The sequence below is a fragment of the Monodon monoceros genome, unplaced genomic scaffold, assembly GCF_005190385.1.
Source record: "Monodon monoceros isolate NGI ecotype Baffin Bay Population unplaced genomic scaffold, NGI_Narwhal_1 Super_Scaffold_12, whole genome shotgun sequence".
Classification (NCBI taxonomy): Eukaryota; Metazoa; Chordata; class Mammalia; order Artiodactyla; family Monodontidae; genus Monodon; species Monodon monoceros.
Window position 1 is genome coordinate 139,744,104 of NW_021703768.1, and position 12,087 is coordinate 139,756,190.

A 12,087-nucleotide genomic window follows, 5' to 3' on the forward strand; every position below is an offset into this window, starting at 1 on the left:
TCTAGCAAATGGAAAGGAGCTCCACCGAGCAGTAGAAAAGGAAATGTTTTTAAAGGTGGAAAGGGGGCGGTAAGAAGAAATAATTAGCAAAGAATTCATTGTTTCAGGCAAGGGTGCCCTCCAAAAGGGAAGGGCTTATCAGGCAGATTACCTCACTTAGTGCTGACCAGATAATCCTGGGTTGACTGGTTAAAGGTTACGGGAATTGCGGGGATTGAAACTGCAATCAGGTTAAACTCTCGGTTTGGTGACATACGCTTAGCACAAGTGATTCCACTTTGGGCCCTGTTGTCTCCTCTTTTTTTTAAACAATTCCCCTTTTTTGATCCGACTCTCAGCTTAACTGAGAAATGCTATCAAAGTTTAAGGCATTAGTGCGACTCTCTGCCACTGCTCTGTAGTTCTCACAGTTTTTGTTGATCCTGTGGGGTATTCACAGGTCACTGCAATTTTTTTGCTTAATCTCTGTGATATTCATAGGCCACGACTTCAGGCTTACAATCTTTTACATGGTCATTCTCTTCATTCCTTTTCTGATGTTCCAGTGTAAGGGAGAGCATTTGCTTGGTGGTTAGCAGCTGTGGCCACACATCTAAAGCTTTTGAGGGAATCTAATGCACCAGAGAGATTACTATAATTATTATAAGCAGGATAATTCCTGATGTGTGGAGTGCACTTTCGAGCCATAGTCTCCAGGACCCAAACCAATCAAAATCAAATGAGTCACAGAAAGACCCCTTGAAGGAGTCACCTTTTAAAGCCAAGTAACTTGCTCAGTGATCTTATTTAATTGCATTTCAATTTCCCCAGAAGAGTTAATCCAGGTGTAGCAGGTGGTGTTGGCCACAGCCCTGTACCTCCCTACTCAGCTAAAATATAATCAAGTGCTATCCTGTTATCAAGAACAACTTTGGCCAGAGAGGCTAGGATATTTTTGGGGGGTTTGGGGTGGAGCTATTGCCTTAGCTATTTTCAAAAGTTGAGGAGAGGTTCCTGATCATATTCTCATTTACATTTATTCCTAACCAGAGAAGTATGGCCCGCTAAAGGAAGAAAATCCTGAATCATGAGCGCCTCCTGGTAAGTCCCTTCTAACTTGATGATGCAAATTTAGGGAAGTTGACCAATGAGGTGTCTTAGTTGGCTTGTGGAAAGTTAGGGGCACAGTTAGATAACCTAAAAGGCATTGTCCAGTTATATCCCAGCCATCTAAGCATTCAGAGGCCCAAAGAGAACAATAACTACCTCAGACAAAGGTAAGTCGGGCCAGGGCACAAACCACTTTTCTTAAGGTGGGGAAATGGATATATTTGCAGGGATTGTTGCATTTGCACATTCAAGCTAGGGGTCTGTTAGGTTTTCTTCTAGCCTGAAATAAAAAGCTGTCCTGAAGTCTGGAGGTTACCCCCCATTAACAATGGCCTGGGGGTTATGGATGATGGTATTATCTTTCCCGGCCAATGCCAAAGTACAGGAAAGAAAGAGAAGAGAGAGTTTCATGTTCAGTTAAAGTATGAAGTCTTGATCCGGTGTCTTGGGATGAAGCATTCTGCCTCAATGTTAGCTACTTCTCTTCCTAGTCAGTTTGATTTGGAGATCTTTAATGGTAGGACCAGATGTCAGGTGGAGCTTCTTTAGGTGTGTGATATGTACTCAAGACTAGAGTCCCTGAAGTTTGTTTGCCATCTGGGTATTAAAGAGGACCTGGTATAGTCTCTTCCAAGGAGGTTCAAGGGCAATCTTTGTTCTTACTGATTCCAACTCAGAAGGGTCAGAGAAAACTATAAATGTTAGTTTGGAGAGTTGTAGCCAGATTTGCAAAAACATTGGAGTAAAACAATAGCTATCTCTAAATGGCAAAAGACTTAAAAAATGCCCATTATTAAAGATCTGATGAGAGTTCATGATCATGGAATTGGCAAGGAAATTTGGTTATTTTTGTGATATACAGCATTTCCAGATGATAACTGGATTTATGACTGATAACATTATACCAGGACGTATCAAATTTCCAGGAATTTCACATAATTTCTGGAACATTTATAACATATACCTATACAGATACAACATAAAGAAGGCTTAGTATTACTTCATCTTTGATAATACTTCCCATGTAATTTAACATATCAAATATGCCTAATTAGTTTAACATCTCCTTTTTTTATAAGAAGAGAAGATCCTTTTATGTTCCAGGAGCCCTCTGAAAAATTTCATAGTTCAAGGTCAAAAGGACTTCATTTAGAATTTGATTTTAGGCAAGTTTATCAAAAAGGCTTTAAACATTTGTTCATGTAGGACCATAGTTCACTGTAAAACAATAGTTAGTTATCCATTTAACCAAAGTGACAATTAGAGACTTTGCAGGCAAATATAGAAAATTACGTAATTGTTCAACAACAAAACAAAACCCTTAGCTCTTTTAGTAGAGAAAACTTGGTTTTAAGTAATTAAAGACCTGATGAAGACAGTGTGAAATACAATTATTTTGATAAAACATAGAATCTTTGTTTTTTAAGGCACATTACTTTTAAGAAAAATCCTTTACAATGGCTCATCAAGAGCAGACCAATAGTCCATAAAACTTTGTCTTTTTAACATAGAAAAAAACACTAGGTCGCTTTTCATACCAAAGATCATTTACTTGATTAAATTCTTATCAATCTTAGACAATCCTGACTGCATATAAAATTCCTTTCCCTTATTGTGTCTAGTAGTTTTAATTACACATATTAGAATTTTAAACCTTTAAAACCTTTAATAAGTAGTGAAAACTGAGAAGAAAGCAATCATGAGTTGTATTTTACATTAGCTTTCTGTAGCTTGGCTGATTTATAAACACTTCTTATGATTTCTAAAAATGTGATTTTTTTATAGTGTGGCACAAAACACAATATTTTGGTTTACTAATAAACCCAAATATTTTAAATTCCTCTGTAAAATGAAGCAAAACATGGATAAATCTATGTTCAGTAATTAATGTTTCAGTATTTTATTTTATTTGGGAGTGATCTGGGTACTTAATGAATTTACCTTAATATTTAACTTAGCAAAACTTTAAGGTTTCAGGTTACCAAAAATTGGGGGAAATTATTTTAAAAGTTCACCTAGAACATTTTATCTTACATCCATTTAATCTACTTGTTTTTAACAATTAGGTTTAGTTTACATATGAAAATTTTATCATTTTATTATTTTCATTACTGACAAACTTTGTAATGTGAACTTATTTGACTAATAAACCCAGGTAGAATAAAAGTTGCATGTTTGTATTATATTCAGTATTGATAACTCTAAAGATATCCCTGTTTTACTTAAACAAAAGACCTCAAACTAGCTTTTATTTACTAAAGATTGGTCCTAGACTACATAAACTTGAAAAGCATTTGAGTTACTTTCTGTTTTATTTCTTTAATTCATATAAATGCTTGCTTGGTTTTAAGGCATTTAAATAGAGCTCTTTTACAAATTAATTTTTAGCAATACTATCTGAAGGTAGAAAATAACACACATCTAAAACACACATATATATAGAGAAAGACACATGTAAAGTTCACTAGTTATGAAAAAACTGTTGGAATAAGTTAAGTTTATCTGCCCAGATGGCTAAAGCTTTTTCTACTAATATTTGTGGAGAAGACATATGATTTTTCATTTGCCAAATTTCAAGTGACCTTTCCCCTTTTTGTTTTCCTTTGGATAAGAATAGTTTCCCTGAAGTTTACAGAATATTTACATCTTAAAGACAGAGGAAGGGAATGCAAATTCCTCTTAGAAGAGCTTTGGTTTCCCAAGGCCAATATTTGTAAGCCATTTGAGATAAACAGGAGAAGTTTGGGGATTGAGAAAAGGAGTAGGTGAACTTTGAATTGTCTTTAGAGTGGTATTTCTAGGTTTGCAAAGATTTGTAAAATAAGGACAGTTGCTCTCAATTCCTCAGAGAACTCAGTAGTAGCCTAAGTGACATTGTAGGTTGATCCACCATAAATCTTCGTAAATATCCTGTCAGTTTGATAGGATCTTTAGCCACAATTAGAGTTCAACCCACTTTTCCATCCAGGTATATTTTGTGGCCCCCAGTCTGACAGTTACTAAGCCAAGTTCTCAGGATGCAAAATTCTTGGGTTTCTTTAGAAAGATTTTGGCCATTTTCGTAGATATTTATAGCTTATGGGACCATAGTTTTTAAATAGCTGTGGTGGTAGAAGGTGGTATACCTGACTTTGGAGTTTAAGGATTCTATTTTATTATTATTATTTATATATGTTTTTCAGCTAAGCCTTTGGGTCTCTAGGTGCCAAACTAATACCTAAAAGGGATGTATCTATGGTAGGGGACTGTGTACAGGAAGTAAAATGTAGTCCATCACATAGAAATTTTCTTGAAGTTGGCAGGTGACCTAGTGTCAGTCTAACCCATTCCATGACTAACTTATCCTAACGCAGGAGTCTTTGGGTGTGGGAGCAGCAGCTCTAATACCTCTTAAGTGCTTTATTCATGCTCACCAATCTTTGCAGCTTTTTGACTTCTGCAATTCCCATTAGCAACTGGCCTTTAGCTACACAAAATAAGACAAACACGTGCACCTTAACATATGGCAGTAACCAAGAGTTGTTGCTGTGTCCTGGCCAAGAGAAGGCCTTGTGCATACCACCAGTAATTCCTGTGGAAGCTGGGCTGGGGAAAGGCTTGAATCACCAGACCTCAACAACTGGGGACTGTGCCCTACCAATAACAGTTCCCACCTGGATCTCTGGACAAAATCCAGGGCTGGAGATTTTCCACTTGATCTGCAAAGCTAGGTGCTTGGCTCCAGGTAGAACTGTCTGCCAGGTCAAGCTATCCTGCCCTGTATTGGAAAGCCAGTTACATTGGGAGCTCAATGCAAAGAGAGCAGAGCTCAGAACAGAGAACTTACCCATGGCCCTCAAAAATGGCAAGAAAGTGAACTCAAAAAGGGGTTCATGGATATCACTCTTGTGTTTCTCCTTATCTCTGCTGCCATCAGAAGTTTGCTTCAGGTCCCAAATTCAACTGAGTACATTTAAGAATCAAATTGGCTTTCTTAAACAACTTGTGAATTGGGCAGCATCCCATCTAGCAAGTACAAAGGAACACCACTGAGCTGTAGAAAAGGAAGGGTTTTTAAACGTGGAAAGGGGGTGAAAAAAAGAAATTATTAACAAGCAATGCACTGTTTTAGACAAGGTTGCCCTCCTAAGGGAAACAGAAGTGCCTATTGGGCAGATTACCTCACATAGTTGCTGACTGGGTAATTCCAAGTTAACTGGTTAAAGATTACATTCCTGGGGGGTTAAAATGCAATTTGGTTAGGTATCAAGTATTGATTTGGTGATGTGAGCTTAGCGCAAGTGACTCCATTTTGGGCCTGTTGCCTCTTTTTTAACAAATGCTAATTAAGACACATTTATCTACTAAATGATTTAACATATATAAAGCATTTAACTAAATTTCTCATGCAATAATACTGTTTCTGTTTCTTTACCCTTTTACTGATAAACAAAAACAAACTCTCAAAACTTCACACACTAAAAGTAAAAAGTGTCAATTATGTCAGTAAATCATTATTTGAGTGAATAGAAAAAAAAAGTTACTGATTATAAAACATCAGCTGCCATCTGTTGAGTAGCTACTATTCATCGAAGATGTAACCCTCCGTTTTCCCAGTTGTTTCAGGGTAAATTCTAGAATTCACATCTATTGTTCAGGAACCCATTTTTACCTGAAGCTGAGGTGTGAGGTCAGCTGAACCTGAGTTATAAGGGTTAAAATGAAGGATAGGTGGTTTCCTCAAAAGAGATACTGGGTGCATATTACCAAAATAAGGGGGATTCATACTTAACAGGAAAATCAGGGTTTTTACATCTTCCAACCTTTTAAAAAGAATCAACAGCACTTAAATATTTAACAGGATTTTAATCCTCAGCCTTCTTCCACTTGTAATGGTATGGGATATTAGTTTATTTAATGGCTTTATCTTGAGTTCTTAGCTGCTTTCTGGATCTTTCACTCCATCCCTTATCTTATACCTACCATTACGTGTAGATATTTCCCAGCATTCCACCTTCTGCCCCTTGTCTACTATCTTCTTCCCTTAAACAAACATGCTGGGGCAGTCAGATTGTTGTTGATTACAATAAGGAGAATGGACTCAATTCTACAGCAATAACTTCCAAATTAGGAGCAGTAAATGTTCTCTCCACTTCTAACTTTTGAGGGACAGTTCTGGCCATTGTCCTGGCAGAAAGCTCAGGACTGAATCTGTCCCAGTGATTTCTGGAAATGGGCAAATAATACTATCCATTGAAGCTGAAATGTTTAAGGAAAATTTAGGCCATTGGGAAAGTTTGGTTATTACTTAAATTTATAGATCTATCAATTTCTCACCCAAGAGGCATTTTGATCACTGGCCCAGAATATAGATTAATGACGATCATTTGCAAATAGATGTTTTCTCTTACAAAAACAAAGTGGGAAAACCAAGTGTTCAATGCTTCCTACTGAAAGAATTTCAAAGAGGCTTATTTGCATTACTAAGTAAGATTAAGTTGGTATTCAGTTATTTTCTTTTGACACATGAGCAACTACTCACACAACGTGTTTATTATGAAATTCAGTGAAAATAAATTACAAATAAGAAAGAAAAGATGGAGATTTATTTTGGAAATCTATTTCCATTTAATATTGTCCTGCTATTTGACATTAGGTAATTTTGTTTTACTAACAACTGAAAATCAAGATGTTCTGAGGAAAGTACATGTTCATATGAAGATGTACTACATATGTAAAAAACTTTAAGCAGCAAATCACATTTAAAATAATTGAGCACTTTTTATATCCACAGCTATACAAGTTTAATTGAATATTAAAGTTTGAAATCCATGAATACCAGGAAATATTTTAAAAATTTCAAACATTTTAATAGACTAGTTTGTGGAAGAAAAGAGAAAAAAGTTTTGAGTCAACATTCTCTGAATAAAGAAGACTGAAAATGAGCACTTTTATGTGTGGCTAAGTCATCACCAGAAAACATAATAGCTACTTATCCTTGCAGTCATTCCATCATATGTAGGCAATGGAATTTTGATCTCTTGGAATTTATAATTGAAGAGAAGTAATAGTGAAGAGGAATATGAGTTAATTGTCGGGTATTTAGGATGACATATTTTATATCTTCAAGGTGCATTCTTTAAGAAAGTTACATAGGGCTTTCCTGGTGGCTCAGTGGTTGAGAGTCCGCCTGTCGATGCAGGGGACATGGGTTCGTGCCCTGGTCCGGGAAGATCCCACATGCCGTGGAGCGGCTGGGCCCGTGAGCCATGGCCGCTGAGCCTGTGCGTCCAGAGCCTGTGCTCCGCAACGGGAGAGGCCACAAAAGTGAGAGGCCTGCGTACAGGAAAAAAAAAAAAAAAAAATTATATAAATGTATTTTTGATACAAGTGACAGTTTCTCAGTTCAGTAATTTGTTACTACTCATTGTTTCTATTTTATTCAGGTGCTTGCAATTATTTTTTATATCCTATGTACAAAAATTATGAAGTATTTGTAATCAACGTATCACTGATGACAAAGGTACAAACAGTTAAAGTTGCAAACAGACATTCAGCTAATAATTTCTTCACTAGATCTTGGAGCTAGAGAGTTTACTTGGCTTTCATCTCCTGCCTTTAAAAGATTTGATGTTATGGACTCCCATCCCTAAAGATGTTACATCATATGCTCAGTATCAAAAAGCTAGTAAAGTGATAAGAACTTCGTTTTAGTTCCAAGCAGCATTGCACTACCTCATGCTTTTAAAACAAAAACAAGGAAAAGCAATAAAAAGCATTACACTTTGTTTTCTTCTAATAGCAGAGCTAACGAGTAAAATTTCACTTTTACCAAAAGCCTTTAAAAATTAACAGGAAGCGTGTATGAAATTTAATGACTGATTGAGCCATAATATATTATTCATGTAATGTTGGAACCATACATCATTCACCTGGATATAAGAAAAAAAAATCTTTCTTTGCAGAATTATTTGAGAGAGCATTATGTGGAAGGAATCATTGGTCCCACTCCATACAATATTCCTTATCTCATTTTATGTCTCTGATGAATTTTAAGTAAATACTTAGCTAGTTTTTACAGCTGTTATTATATAAAAGTTCACAAAGAAAAGAGAGGAAAAAAGCATAAAATTATAAAGAATTAAGATTAGTTACTCAGATTATTATGGAAGGAAAATAATGTGCCATCAGAAAAACAAGTAAGAGTGGTACAATTCTCAAGAAATCTATATTCCGTTTCTAATTTTACCTCTGAATGATGCTCTGACTTTTGAAAAGTTTCTTGGCTAACTTTTGACTGTTAACTGAGAAAATTCTCCTTGAAATGGTAAATAATAGTTGCCACCTAGTAGGTGCTAAATACTGTAGCGCTAAGATTGCTACTGGTAAATATCTTTAGTTTCTCATTATTGTCTTTGGGTTATCTTCAGAGCACTATATATATATAGATGATTAAGCAAACAAAGTAGAAATATCCCTGTAGGCAAATGTAAATTATAGACAAAAATCCTTCTTACAAAGAGTGGGAACACAATTGGTCATATTCCTGCTACCAATCTGAACACAGTATTTCAATATGAGAAAGCTACCTGGATATATAGCCAATAATTTCTTTTTTGAGATGGCCAATGTATGAGCTTTTTATTATTTAAAATTTTAAATGTTGTTTCTTTTTTTTTAATGTTATTTCTTATACAAAGTGTTCTCTTTTTTATTTATCCCCGATATATCTTTGTGAAGCAGTGATGACATTATTATAAATATTCATCATTACACCTTCAAAATAATTACTCTGAAAAACAGTTCCAATAGCTTTTTGAAGAAACACTTCCTCTTTTAAACCTAACCCAGTTATGATTATCTTTCCACAAGTAGCCCCTTTTCTCACCTTCATTGCAAGCAGGACTTGAAAAAACTATGGACCAGATTCAATTCCAAAATGCATTAAGAAGTAATGAATATTTTACTGAAGTATCAAAGGGAGATGTAGCCATGAGATAAAACTTCCTAAAATCCTCTTTAAAACTCTATATTCTCCACTTACCACCCAGAACTCCTTTGCCACTAAAACCATCTCATTTCCTACCTCCCATCTCCCTACCTGGTGTAGAGGGTGGGTGCAGGAACAGGCAGTAGGAGGTGGGAGAAACTCTCAGCTTCATGCACCTGATGAAATTACTCCACAGAGGGAGAGAATTTGAAGTTCTGTAAACTGAGTCTTATGATGATATGGACATGGGTTCAAAGCCCAGTCCTGGGATTTACCAGTAGTAGTACATTTGGAAAGTTTTTAATAACTGTGAGTCTCTCTCTTTTTTTTTTTTCCAAGTTGTAAAAGTGGAATTTAATTTCTTACCTCATAAAATCTCTGTGAGGATTAGATGATATGAGGTAGTAAAAATGTGCAGCATATGCTAGACCTTTAATAAAAGTTAGCTTCTTTCCCTATTTAGACGTTAGTGAGCAGACTTCTTTGCTTATATCCTGAGGATACTGGATTCCTAATGCTTCTTGAGAATTTTGTTGTGCTCCTTTTTCTGTTCCACTCTGGTCCCAGTGAGTAAGCCTCTTACTCTGTGTCCAGATGTCTCAGTGAGCACTGACTGCATATAATACTCCAACACAAATACAAAAAGTGTATTCCATACCCTGTGGAGCCAGGCTAATGTTTAAGAGCCTTAGCACAATGAAAATGATTTTTTAAAAAGAATTTGACAATTCTAATCTATTGAGTTAAGTGACTGTAATTCACTAGTCATTCTGCAGAGGGTTTGGGGGTCTGGCAACAGCAAAGTTAGTGGTTTTGGTGTTACAATTTTATTTTGTTAGTTACAAAATACAAGATAAAGTTTAATGCAAGGGGCTCATCGTGACCTTGTCCTTTCTTTCTTTTGCTCTTATACTTCTTATAGTGTACATTTACTCTTTTTGTTTGTTTTATTTTGTTTTTTGTTGCTACCATTCATTCCCACTTATTTTTATCAAAGCTCCTTCCCAACTCTTACTCCGTACAAATTGAGAGCTATGAATCCTACCTGTATCTCCAGGAGTGGTATTCTGCTTAGGGCTGGCCGTTCAGACAATTACGTTACAGAAGCCATTGATTCAGGGATAGCACGTGATCCAAGAAGAGCAAATGCAACAGTTGTACAGATAGGAGAGAAGAAACAGCCTGTGGCATCTGGCTTCCTTTCCTTAGCATAATGCTTTATTCATGCTATGGAGCCTGAGGTGATAATAGTCTGGAGATGGAAGGGCAACTCTGTTGCTATGGAATGGAGACAGAGGAAACAAAGTTAAACAATGAAAGAAAGTAAAATTCCACCCCAGTGACATTGCTTGAAGTTCTGGCTCAAGCTGTACATGAGGCTGCCATTTGACATTTATCTGAGCCAATAAATTCCTCTTTGTTTTTCTTTAAGCCAATTTTAATTAAATTTCTATAACCCACAATACAAACATTCTTAAGTGATATTTCCTTCTATTTTTTTTTTCTTTTTTAGTGAATAGTGATTTCCCACTCATTCTTTTCTGCTCTGTTTTGTTTTCTCCCCCTCCTTTCCCTTTGTGTACCATTTCCCTCCCTCTTTGTTACTTCACAGTTTAGTTAAGGAAAATTATGAAAATAGCCCCACATGAACAAAAATTCTTAAAATTATTTATTACGATGTCTTTCTTTACTTGAGGTGTTACTTGCCTTTTGTATCTGATGTCCCTTCAAGGCCTTTAATTAATTTTTATCATGCTTCTTAAAGGACCTAGCATGGTACCATACACCCCCTATGCACTCAGAGTATTAATTGGAAATAATGATAATGATCAACCTCATGAAACATTTTAAACTCTGTCCTTGTTCACCTGGCAAGCTGTGAACATGGAAGATGGGCAGAGAACGATTCACTAGGAAGCAGAATTAATGAGCAGGGACAATGTCTAATTCTATATATTTTTAATCATGTCTATTACAGTTAGCACTCAATTTAAATTAATAACCTTAAGAGCAGAGTTGGTAGTTCCCTTATAAGTCAATGTGTTCTGTCCTAATAGGCAATGAATTATTAGGTCATGACAGTCATATTTTTATTTGTTCTTTTTCCTTCTTTCAGGTTTTCCATAGAAATGCTGAAGAATTCTTTTAAAATACTTTAGAATAATCACCATTTTCCCATTCCTTCATGTCTTTAAAAAGCAGATCACATACTGGATTCTCTTCTAGGGCATTTCTTAAGGATTTATAAAGCCATTTTCATATAACCTTGACTAACCATCCTCATTTTTATTCTGAGAGACTTCTCACCTCTCTGAGTTGCTATTTCACTTGCAGAACTGTGAGCTGGGAAGAACCCGACATGGTGAAAACAAACGTGCACGTTCTGGACATGGCATACAGACCTCTCCAGGATCAGTCTGATGGCTCAGAGTGGGGATCAACTAAATCCTTTGTTTTTCCCTTTTCTCTTCCAGTCTTTGGCAATGTGTATAAACACACATGAGGGTTAAAAGTAATTACAGAGGGCTTCCCTGGTGGCGCAGTGGTTGAGAGTCCGCCTGCCAATGCAGGGGACACGGGTTCGTGCCCCGGTCCGGGAAGATCCCACATGCCGCGGAGCGGCTGGGCCCGTGAGCCATGGCCGCTGAGCCTGCGCGTCCGGAGCCTGTGCTCCACAACGGGAGAGGCCACAACAGTGAGAGGCCCGTGTACCGCAAAACAAACAAACAAACAAAAAGTAATTACAGAGCTTGCCTTCTCTTTCAGTGGCTTGTCACCAGGAGATCAGGGGAGATTATATATATTCTTTGGATGTTCTTAAATTCTACTTTGGATGTTAATTTTCCACACCCCTTTTCCCTGGGCCAGTTCCACTGATGCAAACTACTGAGTATAATTAAGACTTCTTCTCCACTATATGACAAATTTATGCTTGTTTAAAAAAAAATCACATAGATACATATATGGATAGAAAAAGACTGGAATGAAATATGCCAAATAATATATTTGATTTCTCAGAATGCTAAGCT

The 12,087-nt window shown here is 36.4% G+C and overlaps 1 pseudogene; it reads left to right on the forward strand.

The window, feature by feature from the left end:
• Positions 1–11,417: 11,417 nt before the first annotated feature.
• LOC114892162 overlaps positions 11,418–12,087 on the forward strand; it is a 142,457-nt pseudogene continuing 141,787 nt past the window's right edge.